At 37.8% G+C, this 16127-nt stretch overlaps 1 pseudogene; it reads left to right on the top strand.

The window, feature by feature from the left end:
- Positions 1–15225: 15225 nt before the first annotated feature.
- On the top strand, positions 15226–15536 carry LOC105005441 (annotated as a pseudogene).
- The last annotated feature ends 591 nt before the right edge of the window (positions 15537–16127 follow it).

The raw sequence follows: 16127 nt of genomic DNA, 5'->3' as shown, positions 1-16127 counted from the left end.
CCTGAAAAAGTTGTTTGATTTAAACTGCCAATAGCAAAGAATGCATGCATTCTGCTTTGCAAACATCCACATTCATATAAGGTTAAAATATTATTTAAAAATTTTACTTATTTAATAATATAAAAAGGTAGCTTGTTATTTTTCTCAATTTATATTCTTTTAATAGCCAGTGAGTTTGAGCATTTCCCCATATGTTTGTTTACTAATTATCAACTGTCTCTTCATCTTTTTTTTTTTTTACTGTATTAGTGTCTTGATGTTTTCTTATGAATTTTTATGGGCTCTTAAAGATGAATTAACCCTGTCCTACAAATCTTTTCTTGATGAATTTCAATTACATATATATTTATGTATATTTTTTATAATATAAAAATTTAAACTTTTTATAATTGAATATGCTAATATCACCCTTTATTTTTCCTGTTCTTTTAGATTCTAAAGAATTTTTATGCTTCTACATAGTCATTAAACATGCTTCTTAGATTAACCAGTATAAACACAGATATGGTGTGATCTTGTCTTATATCAGTCTTGAAACTGGTTAATGATTCCATTTTACCCCTCAAAATATAGATTCAAGTATATTATGTGCTCAAGAGAAATACAGATTTTGCTGATGATTTCTTGGGAAGAAAAAGAAGAGATATTAAAGCATACATACATTTTTCACTTGGTAAAACTTAGGATGTCTATACACATTCCTAACTTCCCCTGAATTACCTTTGTGTATGTCAAGAAACTTTTCTTTCTTCTCTCCTTTTTATATTTCAGTATCTGAAATCTTTTCTATTTTCTGAAACAATTTAATGCTTGCTTCAGTTGTGCATACCTACTCTGAGCTGGGACAAAGGAAACTCTTAATTTAACCGAACTTGATTCCCCGAAACTCAGCAGGTAACTGTTATTGCTCAGTCTTACTCTTAGAGTCTTAGCTCATGCAGCTATCAACAAAAATGGTCATTTCTTAGAGGCAAATTCAAATGTTAAGAAAAATACACTTTTTCTTGACTTTTACACTGATATTTTCATTATAGTATTATTTAATATGAACATTCAATCCTTTGTCTCAACTGTAATTTCCTCTGTGAAATTAACTTATGGAGTGAAATTAATTATCTTTCAAAATGCTAACTAGTTTAAAAACATTCACTTAATACATATTAATTGGTTAATTAATTCACACTTATTGACTATCTGGGCAAGGCCCTAGAGGTCTTACTTTTAGCAAACTCACAGAGAAGGAAAGGCATAGAAATATTAATAACTTGATATAATAAAATATGACCAGTTTTCTAATAGTATATGTTATAGGAAACACTGAGGTTATGTAATAGGTAACAGATAACACTGAGGCTATTTAAGCAAGATAATGGGAAGATTTTACATGGAGACAAACTGAAGGGCAAGTAGAAACAGGGCAAGAAGAGAAAGTGTGGACTTCAAGCAAGAGGGAAAAGTATATGAAACAGTGAAAGAAACAACGCATGGATTCTCATTACACCCCCTTGTTCCTTCAAGAAAGCAAAAATTGCTGCACTCATCAAGAAGAAAGCTAGCTAGAAGTATCTTCTTTACTAGGACTTGACCCTCCTGAAACTTAAGCAAAGGTAATACCCTGCTGTATTAATGTTTGGTTAATAAAATAATACTACAATTTGACAAGATTATGACAATGATGATGGGGGCTTGAAGGTAGCGTTGCTCTTCACTCAAAGCAAAACCAACAAAGCAGAATCATTGGTAAGTGATTTCTAAGAGAACAACTAGCTTTAGACAAAAATCAATATAATTAAAATTTTTTTGATAGCAAGTGTAAGGAGTAGAATTTTTAATGGCTTCATAGGCTATTCATATCTTATTTTCAATTAAAAAGTATAAATAACTGAAACATCACTAGGAATCAAATGTCAAAGAATATAATATAATATGTTTTCTAAATAACATATTGGAGACATAAAGATAATGGAATATTCTACGCTCAGAATAGAAAGAAGCTGAACAAAATACTTTGTGTCTAGAAATATTCACAGAGGCTCACAGGGTATTTTTTAGAACACATTTTTTTCCCTAGCAGGTACACAGAGCCTAAATTTTATTTGGACATATATATAACAAGTAATAAATTGTTTTTTGTTTGCAGAAGTACATATTTAGAGATCTGCATTTGTGATTATTGGTGAATTTAAGAAAGTAACTCTATAGAATTTGAAAGTCATACCATTTGCAAAATTGTTCAGGCCTATTCATAAAGACTTATTTCCCTGGACTATCTTTAAAAACATATGTGTATGACTGTGTCTTTTCTCATACTTCACTTTTCTTATGTATTGTGACATATAAAGGCAATAAAAGAACCAAAGCAAATGGTCCATCTACAAGGAGAAAAAAGTGTACAATGAAAAATAATTTCCATTCGTTTTTTCTTTCCTACAACAAGCAATTATTTTTTCATGTTACTTTTAGTAGATATTTCTTTTTCTCCCCTCTCATTTTAATTTATACTCAAAGTGATTGAGGAAAGATACAGTGCCAATGAAATAAAAATATAGCTACTTTACAAAAAGTAAAAATGATTTGTTTGGTGAGATTGAAAATATGGAAAATGGCCATCATATTGTCTACCAATTCATTTGGCAGAGTTGTTTGTTTTAGGCAGAGGAAAAAAATAGCTCAAGCAGAGACTTATCAGAAAGATCTGAAATACAATTTTCACACTTGTCTGGAAGTGCAGTACACTTTATGTAACCCAATACAAAGCAATTTGTACATTTATAAATCCATAGAAAGCACAGCAGGTCCAGAAAACACCGGTTACTGGTGGTGTCTAGACATGGAGAAACTATGACCTCAGTTAGAGCAACCCAATATTTACTTTTCCTTTCCTAAGAGCAGTGTACCTCATGATCTCAGTGTGCAGGGCAGCTGGGAGAGGGGCAAAAAAACAAGTTCTGCACTGGGTGGCAATCTTCAAACGCAGCCAGGGCCTAGACATTCCAGAATCAAGGAAAATTTTCAGGAGGATACCTACTTAGACTGTATGTAAACATATTTCTGTTGTACAAGCTCTCTATTTTCTATTCACCCCAAGAACACAGTACATACAACAATCAATTCACTTAAAAAAAAACAAACAAAAAACTGTTCAGTTGATGAACTCATGAATGTTCTGTACCATGAGAGATGGAGAACATCTTGAAATCGGCTTTGTATTAATGCTGCAGATGCTAACCTGTGATTCTCTCTTGTGTCTCCTCTAAACTGCTTGGATCGGAGTTCAGTGTTTTAAGATCAGGGAATTTTACATTTGACCTCAATTTGAAGGCTTTAGTGTCATCCAATCAATTATTTTGATTAAGAAGTCATAGTGAATTACCTCCCCCCTCCCTGGTTTTTGTTTTTGTTACATTAAAATCAGGATTCTGGGATTATATTATAGTCTTGAATCATATCAAACAGTTCAAGTTTTCTAAAGCTCCTTTTTAAAGTGTCTTAGCATCTTAGTACCACCTGAGGGGTACCTCTTGTTTTCGCAAACACCACACTGAGCATTTCCTTTCCAGCTGTGCTGTCCAGGACCACAGGTTCCATCATGCCTGGCTTCCTATGGCCAGGGCCTGGGGCATTTCATGCCAGGACCTGAATTGTTTAATAACAAAGGGGCTACCGTCACATTTTTCTGTGTCTCATCAGACCTGTGTAATTCTTTAAGCCATAAACACATACTCCATTGTGGCACTTAAGAAACACTGAAAAAAGTATCATAAAAATACAATTCAAATAAAAAATAGGCCCTCCCAACCAACCAATCAACCAACCTTATGAAAAACAAAAGCAAGTCTTTAGGAGTTACCAACAAGGTGATTTTTAGCTTTCGTGTCACACCAGCATCATGCATATTAGGGAAGATGCAGAGATATGAGTATTACCTTTACACAAGAACAGAACAGACAATTGAGATGGGATTGTGAGGTCCAGAAGCCAAGCAAAAAGGTGGTAGGCAGACAATGGTTCTTCCCTCAGGCCGTATTGAGGAAGAAATGGAGATGAAGAAAACTGGGGAGTCTCGAGAGGTAGCTGTTTTCTCTGAATATCAGCGTATCATAATTATACTTTCATGTACTTGAACCAAGTTGTTTAATGATGGCAGCAACACAACTGAATAATGTTGGGTATGCCTGTAGACTTTGTTTCTTTTTTTTTGGTCCATAATCTCTAAGGACATTCTTGAATGAAAGGAGAGATGGCTCAACATTTTCCTTTACATGATCAGAGCTGTGTTACCTGGGGTTGGATTTTGGAAAGCAAGTGTGAACAGAAGCAGAAAGTATTATTATGGGGTTTAGGGGTGAGATGGCTGTCCTCTGTGGATTTATAGCAAAGACTGTAGAAAGTGTTATTGTCCTCTTGTCTTTTTTCCACAACTGATGAGGCCCATAGGGAAACTGTAATTTTCCAACAGCCAAGCTTATGTCAAAGGAAAATAAAAAATGAGGAGATATGTCCAAAGTCACATAACTCATGAAAAGTAAACAGGGACGCAACACTTGACCTTTTCTCATTTACCAGGTAAGAGCACCAATCAGATCGTGATTGGCAGTCACATCACCCATGTAGACTTTTTCCATGACTTGGGCCATACTTTGTGGGAGATAAAAATATGGGCGTGTGTTGTGTACTACCTCCTGGGTTTTATTTTTCTGGAATTATTATAGGTATAATTTGCTTTGGTTATTTACAAAGTAAACTTTACCAATTATTTTCATTATCACTGGTATAATCTATTTGGAGCTGTTTTGCAGAAAGGGACCAGGAGCCTGCCTCTAGCTTCCTGGGTTGTGGTTTTCTTTCATTTTGTTGTTACTAAATGTCCTGATGGATCTAATTATTCTGATGCCATCAGTTTCATATATTAGGGTTTTGTTCACTGTTCTAAGGGCTTAATGTTATATCAGCTGATTGTATCCAAACTCTACAGCATATTATTGTCTCTGAATCAGTTGGGTAGTTATGCCTTGAAAATTTATACCACTTAAAAAAAGAAAAGGAGTCCATATGGTTTTTTCTAGCTCCACTAGTTTTAATTGGATCAAAAATGGAAATGTTTATCATACCCATCTCAGAGAGTGATGGATGATACTCATGTTAATACAGGTTATATTCCATTATAGCAATGCTCTTGCCAAAATAAATTTTTGTATAAGAGAAATTATTTTCAGGTCCCAGTATACTCTCAAGTGATATTTAATTTATTCATTCATCAGGGAAGGAATCAAGAAAGATTTGACATTTGAGCACAGCCTTTGAAGGATTAGATAAAATGTGGGCTTGGGAATGGAAGGAAGAAAGGATACAGTAGGCTGAAGGGACATTTTGAGAATCACATTAAATTAAAAAAAAATCTTAACAACATTAAAAGGTTTGTCAAAATCTTTTTGTTTGTTTGTTTAAGTTCTAGCCCTTTGAGATGCCATCCACAAAACTTTCATACTCCTTGCTTCCAAACAGAATTGATTAGCCCTCTCCCCCGACTTAGAGCTTCTATCTCACTATTTTCCTTACCGTACTTAAGTCGTCTTATAACTGATTACATGCTTGCCTCCACACCAGCTAAAGCACTACTAGAGGGTAAAAACTTTATACCCTACCTCTCAATTCAAGAATAACAGCAATCGTATCATTGCATTTGTTGAATGTCTACTCTGAGCCAGGTACTGTGCTAAGCAGTTTACATGCATCGATAGCCAATAATCCTTGCTATGAAATGAAGGATGCTATCATTTCCACCGTTTTACAAACGATGGTAATGAGTAGCAATGCGGTGAGGATGCTTGCTCTGAGTTCCTTTGCATTTGTGCTCAGCTGCTCAGTCATGTCTGACTCTGCAACCTCATGGACTCGCCTGCCACACTCCTATGTCCATGGGATTCTCCCTGCAACCATACTGGAGTGGGTTGCCATTTCCTCCTCTGAGACCCTTTACTGTGTGCGACAGAGCTGAGTGCGTGGTATGGCTCCAAAGCATATAATCTCACCCACCCAGGTGCCTTGTTGCCTTGTTAATAGCTCCGTGCCTGGGGCTCATGCTAAGCACTCAAGAACTGTCTGTGGAATAAAGAAAGGAATGCACGAAGAAGAGTGTTTCAAGTATATGATAGAAAGGAGGATGAAAAAATTTGTAAGACTTCCATGTGGTTAAAGAAAAAAAAAAAATCTGTCTGTGCATCAGTGAAGAACCCTCATAGTGTTGGCAAAATAAACAACCTCTTGGAGTTTTCAAAACGGGATTTGCCCTGCATAAGTTTAAAGTAGAACGTCCTCGAGGCATTTCTGCAAATGTGCATCCGCCCAGACTTGAAAGGCTAGTCCCTCCCATCCTTCTAATGATGATCGGACCTAGACCTACTCCAGAGGCACCGCAACCAGCTTTTTAAACAATTTCATCAGCACAACCTCGAGCCTCATTTAATCTTAAACAGTAACAGGGAGCCCTGACAACCAGCTTCTGGAATACAGCCCAGCTCCCAACAGTGCCTGCCCCAACAGGTTCCCATGATCTGCGCCACGTGCTCAGGATGGATGACGGCAGTGGGGTCCACAAGCACCGCTGTAGGAGATGCTGAAGGAACTAGATCATAGGCAGGGTGCGCAAAAGAAATGTGCGAACGGACAAGTCGGGGCCAAGACAGAGGTGAGGAAGACACAGCTAGGAAACCACAGCAGTACCAGTAGCAGCGGCGGCAGCAAACTAATCTGTTGTAGGCTTTTTACTGTCGAGAGGGTTTGGCAGAACTTCCAGAGCTACAGGAGGGATTTCAGAGGTGGAACCAGAACACTGGAGGTCACGGTGACCTGCTCAGTGAAGACGGACTGAGATTGTTTTGACTCAGCCTAGCAACAGAGAAGTCAGCGCAGCCCAACAACTTTGAGACATTCACCCAGACGGCCTGATATGTGTGGGTGCTCACTACTGGTAAGTAGGTGAGTGCACCCAAAACCTTTTGTAACACAAGCCTAAGGAATGGGAAAATGAGTCACTCACTTCCTAAATTTGTAACCTGCCCATCAGAACTAACACAGCAATTGGCAAAGTTTGCCTGAATGAGCAGTTAGTGACTTTTTGCCAGTCTCCTCTCCTACTTAAATATCTCCTTCCCTTGTAGTTTTTCTCTACTAATAACATTTAGTATATTAAAGCCATTGGCTGAATCTGAATTCCCCACAATATATTGTAATGGAATCATATCATGCATTCAAGTTGTTCAAATGTATATAATATAAACGTAAATGTATCCGTTTTCCTATAATTCCACAACAACAAAAAACTACTTCATTAAAAAATGGGCAAAAGACTTAAAGATCAGATCAGATCAGATCAGATCAGTCGCTCAGTCGTATCCGACTCTTTGTGACCCCATGAATCGCAGCACGCCCAGGCCTCCTTGTCCATCACCAACTCCTGGAGTTCACTGAGACTCACGTCCATCAAGTCAGTGATGCCATCCAGCCATCTCATCTTCTGTCATCCCCTTCTCCTCCTGCCCCCAATCCCTCCCAGCATCAGAGTCTTTTCCAATGAGTCAGCTCTTTGCATGAGGTGGCCAAAGTACTGGAGTTTCAGCTTTAGCATCATTCCTTCCAAAGAAATCCCAGGGCTGATCTCCTTCAGAATGGACTGGTTGGATCTCCTTGCAGTCCAAGGGACTCTCAAGAGTCTTCTCCAACACCACAGTTCAAAAGCATCAATTCTTCGGTGCTCAGCCTTCTTCACAGTCCAACTCTCACATCCATACATGACCACAGGAAAAACCATAGCCTTGACTAGCTGGACCTTTGTTGGCAAAGTAATGTCTCTGCTTTTGAATATGCTATCTAGGTTGGTCATAACTTTCCTTCCAAGGAGTAAGCGTCTTTTAATTTCATGGCTGCAGTCACCATCTGTAGTGATTTTGGAGCCCAGAAAAATAAAGTCTGACACTGTTTCCACTGTTTCCCCACCTATTTCCCATGAAATAGGAAAATAGGAAAATCTGGTGGGACCGGATGCCATGATCTTCGTTTTCTGAATGTTGAGCTTTAAGCCAACTTTTTCACTCTCCACTTTCACTTTCATCAAGAGGCTTTTGAGTTCCTCTTCACTTTCTGCCATAAGGGTGGTGTCATCTGCATATCTGAGGTTATTGATATTTCTCCCGGCAATCTTGATTCCAGTTTGTGCTTCTTCCAGTCCAGCGTTTCTCATGATGTACTCTGCATATAAGTTAATACATGTCTCCAAAGAATATATACAAATGGTCAATTAGCCCATAAAAAGATGTTCAGTGTTACTAATCATTAGGGAAATGCAAGTCAAAACCATGCAGAGATACCATTTCATAGCCATTAGGATAGCTATTGTAAAAATAAAACAAAACCAGAAAATAACAACTGTTGACAAAGATGTTGAGAAATTGAAACCCTTATGCAGTGCTGGTGGGACTATTACACGATACAGCTCAGAAAACTGACTGGCGGTTTGTTAAATTAAAACTAGGATTACTATATGATCCAGCACTTTCAGTTCTGGATATATATGTGATCAAATGGAAAACAGAGACTCAAATATTTGTACACACAGATTTATAACAGCATGATAGCTAAAAGATAGATGTAAACCAAGAGTCCATCAACAAATAGATAAATAAAATGTGGTAGACCCATACAACAGAATATTATTCAACCTTACAAAAGAAAATTATGACATCTGTTGTAACAGGTTGAATCTTAAATATATTATGCTAAGCAAAATAAGTCAGTCACAAAAGGACAAATACTGTATGAATCCACTTACACGAGTCATCTAGAATAATGGAATTTACAAAGACAGAAAATTGAATGGTGGTTGCCAGGCACTGGGAAGATGGGAGTTAGTGTTTAAAGTGTGCATAGTCTCAGTTTTGGAAGATGAAAAGCATGGTTGCACAAATATGTGATTGCACGTACTGCCACTGACCTATACATTGAAAAATAGCTAAAATGGTAAATTTTGTGTTATATATGGGCTAGTGTTCAGGTGCTCAGTCGTATCTGAGTCTTTGGGACCTCGTGGACTGTAGCCCACAAGGCTCCTCTGTCCATGGGCTTTCCCAGGCAAAACACTGGAGTGGGTTGCCATTTCCTCCTCTCAGGGATCTTCTTGACCCAGGGATTGAATCTTATCTTATGTCTCCCATTGGCAGGCAGGTTCTTTACCACTGTGCCACCTGGGAAGCTATTTCACCACAATTATTAAAAAAAAAATACATTCACTATTAAATACTATGTTTTACTATATACATTTCATATGTACACATATTGTTTGAAGTTGTTTATATAAATGATATATACTTTATTATACTTCATGGGTAACTTAGGAAGTTTTAACTGGTCATTTTCCTCTATTATTGAGTTTACAGGCTGAATTTCTAACCTCATCATTGTGTAGCATGCAACTGCACTGAATATGCTCCTCAAATTTTAAAAAGATTGGTTATGGCAGAAAAGTGAAACAAGATTGCCTTATGGACTAAAATATAGGGTGCACTATGATAGATAATTGTTCAAATTCCCAATAGTTTTCTCTGAATCCATTAGGTCACTAAGCATCCAAATCTCAAATGACATCTCCATGTCAATTTTGATAGAGTAGCCATGGATAACTTGGTACCTTTTGTTTGTAAAAATCATTGGTCAAGATTCAAGCCAAGGACTTTTATTTCTTGGAAGAAAATGACAAGGTAAGTAAATTTTATATGAGTTCATATTGCTTTATGAATTTTGCTGACAAAACACATCACAATAGATTGCACATAAAAATTGGGGGTAAGCATTATAACCAGCACTTTAAAAGGAAAATTCATGAAAGCCATAATAAATTGGAAAATTCAGCTTTATTACTTTCAAAAATTATGTCAATCATCTCATCATCTGTCAGCTTAACCATCCCTTTGTAATATGTTGTTGAAAAGCCTACCATTGTCTACAGGCTTGTTCCAAAAGCACCCACACATTTTTCTCTTTTCAACATAAGGAATTCATTTTCTACTCATAGTACCTTTTGCTGCAATCACATTCAATTCTGTGGGTCTTGGTGACAAAGTAGCCCTGAGAGCTATTACTGGAAATAGAAATAGGAAACAGTGGGATCTCTGAGCCTGTTAACTTCCTTATTTCAGAATCTTAACAGAAGAGTGCAGAAAGGTCACCAGGAAAGAAAAGCCATGTTTTAAAATGGCTGAAACTTCTTCTGCAACATAACATCTACTTGGTAGTCACAGCAAAGGGTATAATCCCTCTTTCCAAGCAAAGATGGCAGAACTCAATCACAAAAAGACTTATTTCTCTTCCCTTTTAGAGTTAATTAAATTCATTTTTCTTGACAATCTAGAGCCACAAGAAAACTTCCTCTGTTCAACGTACTGTGCAAAGAAACTATGAATGAATGTCCTGTGTATCTTTAAAGGCAATGGCAAGTATTGGCCATTTAACACCGGGAAACCATAGAGGCATATCAGGAACTCCATCACTGAAAAAGGAAGGGTTTATCTTGCCAGTCTTCCCATAGCCTACATAGAAGTTCCTGGAGGTGAGTATGATCTGGCTCTAACCTGAGGCTTAGTTATGTGATTGCCGTCTCTCTTATTCTGTGAAAGATAACACTGGCAGGATACTGGAATGATGCTTGATTCTGTACTTAGAACTGAGATTTCAGTTGATAGCATTATCAGAAAATCTGAAACCCATGCTCCCTGATCTACCTGGTAACTTGATTTTTTGCCAATGGGGGTGTTCATTAAGGAATAACTTTTCACTGTAAAGGCACCAGAGTTTTAATATGTTGAATTGGACAGAGGGAATGGAAAGTAATTATATCTATATCAAGGTATCCATCTTATTATTTTACAATTATTTGTTTCACACAATTTTAATATTCCTAAATGTTTTCTCAACTACTCTACCTGAGATCTGTTCTATGGGAATAAATAGAAGACCTCTTTCCCCTCAGGTGTCTATCCAAAGCCCCAAACAATTTCTACCCCTTTACAACTCATTGAATTGTTGTTGAAGCTCTAAATTGTGTCCAATTCTTGTGACCCCACAGACTGTAGCCTGCCAGGCTCCTCTGTCCATGGGATTTCCCAAGCAAGAATATTGGAGTGGGTTACCATTTCCTTCTTCAGAGGATCATCCTGACCCAGGGATTGAACCCACATCTCCTGCATTGGCAGGTGGATTCTTCACCACTGAGCCACCAGGGAAGCCCTCACCACAGAATATCTAATGTCAAAAAGAGAATTGAGACTGTCACTCTTAGAAGACAGAGCATCTGTCTGGGTCAAGCTTTATCCTCTCAAGTTTTGCGTGTGGCTTTGCTAAGGTCGGCATTCATTCACTGCTTGCTGAACTTGAATTTTACTGCAATATGCTTTAGTTATCTCATCAGCCACCATCTTATGGATTTCTTCAAAAAAGCTGCTTGAAACAAAACAGTAGTATAAAGAGGGCTCCAAGAGTTGTTCCTTTTTTTTTTTTCCTTTGTTTAAGTAACAAATCTTAAGAGCTTTAATTTTTAGTCTCACACATATAAACTTCAATAGCTGTACATAATAATTTTCATTCTGTAGGTGCAATGTTTATTGGCTTATACAAGGTCTAGAAATGTTACAGCCAAGAGCATGGCCCATATTTCAAGATACTTAGTCTTATGATTTATAATACTTTTAATGTCTTATTTTCTCATATTGGGAAGAATTCATTTGGTGATATTCTGTGATTCATGATGCTGTACAAGATTCTCTATGCAGCAATGTGGAGAGAAAGTTCCTGTAATTCTAGGCAGTGACTCAGATTCCAACATGTCTCTGTGGCTTTCTCTTCAGACTGGTCCTGTGTAGACAGGATGATTAACTCAGCAATTACTGCAGGCTTGATGATATATGAAAAGTAGAAAAAGCAGTGCTTCTGATTCCCATGTTCAACAAGCTTATCATCTCTCTGGTGAGATCAAAAGACCAGATAGGGAACAAGAAGATACTGAGGATTTAAATGATGAGACACCAACTATTTCAGCAAAGATCCAGCAAATCTTATTGAAGAAGTGAGATTTAAATCAGGCCTTGAAAGAAGACTGTACTTTGAAAACGCAAAAGAAAACTCACTACAGGATATAGAGAATAAAATGTAATATATAGTGTTATTTTAAAAAAATATGAAGTATATATCTCTGTTTTAATTTCTTTGTGCTTGAAGAAAGAAATGCAAGAATCTAAAAAAGCAGCTAATCATGAGAGTGATGAACAAGAATAGGATGGAAAAATAAATCTAAATGTAATGTTTTGCATTGTTACGATTTTTGAAACATATGGATTATTTACTCAAAAGATTAAATTTTAAGAAAAATGAGAGCAAGCACCATAAGAATTTTCTACTCTAAATTCAATGAAACTTAAGAATTTTGAAAGAAAAATCTGTTCTGTGAGCAAAAAAAGTATGGAAAAGACTGGCTCAAACAAACGTGGGAATTCTTTACTTCCATATTTTCCAGAGACTTTTGTAGGCTAGTTATCATTGTTAGTAACCAACAGGCAGTTAATATTTGACAGCATTTGCCAAATATACCCAAAATTACTTTCTTCTTTTTCTTTCTATCTAAAGCACATGTTAATATCTTAAAGAGCAAAGTCTGAGAAATCCTATTATATGTATTCAATTGGCCAGAGTGAAGAATAGGATTCTTTTAATATTTACTTTGAATATTTGATTTCACTAGAGGTGAAGAGGGCACGGAGTGATGGTCAATGAATTTGCACGTGAAGACTAAACACAGTATCTTTCTTTTCATCCTTGCATGCGTGCATGTGAAGTTGTTTCAGTCGTGTCTGACTTTGTGTGACCCTATGGGCTGTAGCCTACCAGACTCCTCTGGCCATGGGATTCTCCAGGCAAGAATACTGGAGTGAGTTGCCATGCGCTCCTCCAGAGGACCTTCCCAATCCAGAGATTGAACCTGTGTCTCTTACGTCTCCTACATTGGCAGGAAGTTTCTTTACCACTAACAACACCTTCTTGCTCCCTTAAATAGTGTCTGGTACACAGTCTGCCCTCAATTACTGTTTACTGAGTTCAACTGAAGCAAATTAGGAAAGATTTTTCAAAATCAAACATAGGAGTTTAGATTCAATATGACCAATTAATGATTTCTCGATCACGAGCATGTCATGGTTTCAGTGATCAAGCTTTGGGAAACTAAGTGATGGAGCAGAGTACACATCAGCTTTGGATGCGGTGAGCTTGTCTGTTTTTATGACCATAGGCAAATTATTAAGCTTTTCTGAACTTCATTTTCTTTGTAAAAGAAAAAAAAGAGATTAACACCCATCTTGCAGGGTTACTGTGAGGATTAAAGGAAATAATATGTGCCCAGTGCTTAGCATGAAGTGAAGTGAAGTGAAGTCGCTCAGTCGTGTCCGACTCTTTGCGACCCCATGGACTGTAGCCTACCTGGCTCCTCCGTCTATAGGATTTTCCAGGCAAGAGTACTGGAGTGGGTTGCCATTTCCTTCTTCAGGGGGTCTTCCAAACCCAGGGATCCAACCCAGGTCTCCCGCAGTGTAGGCAGATGCTTAACCATCTGAGCTACCAGGGGGTCTGATAAATTCTAACTATTTTTACCAACTGGATAATGACACTATAAACTAGTTAAAAAGGGGAAGAGGCTGTCAATAGGGATGTAAAGGCTCCCTGGAACAGGATGGGAAAATACACCAGAGAAACTAAAAGGGAAAATCCAACAGGATTCATTAAAAAAAAAAAAAAATGCTTGGCACATGAAGTAAATAAGAGACCAATATTTTGTATTCCAATGCAAATGAGGATGGTTTGTAAAAGTGATTAAAAAGTATGATTACTGAGAATATCTGACTTTTAGAAACTACTTTTCTACCTTTACACATAATCACGTTTTCCCAATTACTTTCTTAAATATACTTTCAGAGAGTTCTGACTTGATCAGCATAGTATTTATGGGGTTTTTAAAAAACAAAGAAAACGTATTTTCTGGGATAGAAAATAAACATAAGTAAAGAAGTGACATTCTTTAAAAGGGGGCACTTTGAAAGGTCAGTGCTGTATTCCAACCTTATGGATTCATTTACAGATTTAAAATGATGCCGAGTTTTCTATTGAATTAAAAGAGCATTGGTCTATTTTGAAAATGATTATACAGTGGATTACAGTCTAAGAAGCAGTGCAGCCCACTGCACAGATTTATAAAAAGTGTGCTTGAAAAAAATTTTAAATATGAATTTATATTAGTAATTAATGCTTTCTTAGATCAGTGATAAGGAAAGAAAAGTGAATGTGTTTTATTAAAAGAACAGCAGGCTGACTGCCAGAAGTGGAACCACCTTAGCCTGAAGCCTTTTTAAGTAAAATGTGTCCCACCTTTGCCTTCCCAAACAGGAAAAGAAATAGATAAAGATGAGTCATTATGCTCACTCTGTTAATGAAATGATAAATTTAATTAGAAAAGACGCTTACATGAAAAGTGTATTTTTCCTGAAAAATCATTTAAACTTTTGGCTTTACTGAGGTATCATGAGACATGAGGTATTTGTCCTGAATCATGCAAGACTTGAAGGAAACGGAACTAGTCTTCGTTGCCAAAAAAAAGTCAGAGAAAAATGATCAATGAGGTTGCGGGGTAATCTAAGCTGAAAGAGTGTAGAGCACATGTGATTCCTCCACAGCCACCCATGAATAATTCCTAAACAGAATTTTTTTTTCCCAGTCTGATAATTAATGCTCACAATACAAAAGTCATGTGGGGGTCGCACACACATGTGGTGTCTTTTGAACAATGGATATGATAAACTAGTGCCATTGTACAAAATTATCCCCAAGTCTCATAGCAACCTGTCTCCAATCACAGAAGGAAGAAAAGGGATCTGACCATGCTACTCTCTCATTTAAAATCTTTAAGTAGGGACTTCCTTGGTGGTCCAGTGGTTAAGACTTCACCTTCCAATGCAAGGGTTATGGGTTCAATTCCTAGTCAGGGAGCTAAGATCCTCCATGTCTAGTGGCCAAAAAACAAAACAGAAACAATATTATAACAAATTCAATAAAGACTTTAAAAATGGTCCACTTAAAAAAAAAGTCTTAAAAATAAAAATCCTTCAGAGTTGCTGTTGGTTTACTTCTCGTGAAGCCATGTCTGGACGCGGCAAAGGCGGCAAAGGTCTGGGAAAGGCGACGCTAAGCGCCACCGCAAGGTTCTGGGCGACAACATCCAGAGCATCACTAAACCTGCTATCCGCCGCCTGGCTCGTCGTGGTGGTGTGAAGCGCATCTCCGGGCTCGTCTACGAAGAGACCCGCGGGGTCCTGAAAGTGTTTCTGGAGAACGTGATCCGGGACGCGGTCACCTACACCGAGCATGCCAAGTGGAAGACAGTCACCGCTACGGACGTGGTCTACGCTCTCAAGCGCCAGGGCCGTACTCTCTACGGTTTTGGCAGTTAAGCTTTCTCATTTGCTCTCAGGAGCTTGATTTCAACCAAAGGCCCTTTTCAGGGCCACAAAACAAACAAACAAATCCTTCAATAGACCCTCCAAGCTCTGAGGACAAATTCCAAATATTGGAGTATGCAAGGAATAGATTTGATTCCTGCCTACTGTTTAGGATCTAATATATATGGCTAATAAATGCCTTGAATGGACTTCCCAGGTGACACAGCAGTAAAGAATCCACCTGCCAATGCAGGAGGTGCAAGATGTGGTTTAATCCCTGGGTTGGGAAGATGCATGGAGAAGGAAATGGCAATCCACTCCAGTATTCTTGCCTGGAAAATTCCATGGACAGAGGAGCCTGCCCAGCTACAGTCCATGGGGTCACAAAGAGTCAGTGTGACTGAGTGACTGAGCAGCAGCAGCAGCAGCAAATGGCTTGAGGTTTTCTGATTTTCCTTCCTGGTCAGGTTTGGAACATCCTCCTATGTTCATCCTAGAGCATTCAATGGTAGAGTCATGCTATTCAGAAAGTGTTCTTCTTCTACACTGTTGGTGGGAATGTAAATTATCCCCACCATGGACAGGAGTATGGAGGTGCCTTAA

This window comes from Bison bison, unplaced genomic scaffold (assembly GCF_000754665.1).
Source record: "Bison bison bison isolate TAMUID 2011002044 unplaced genomic scaffold, Bison_UMD1.0 scf7180017864491, whole genome shotgun sequence".
In the NCBI taxonomy this organism is placed as follows: Eukaryota; Metazoa; Chordata; class Mammalia; order Artiodactyla; family Bovidae; genus Bison; species Bison bison.
The sequence above is the reverse complement of the archived record's forward strand: the minus strand, read 5'-3'. Positions and strand labels throughout refer to the sequence as shown.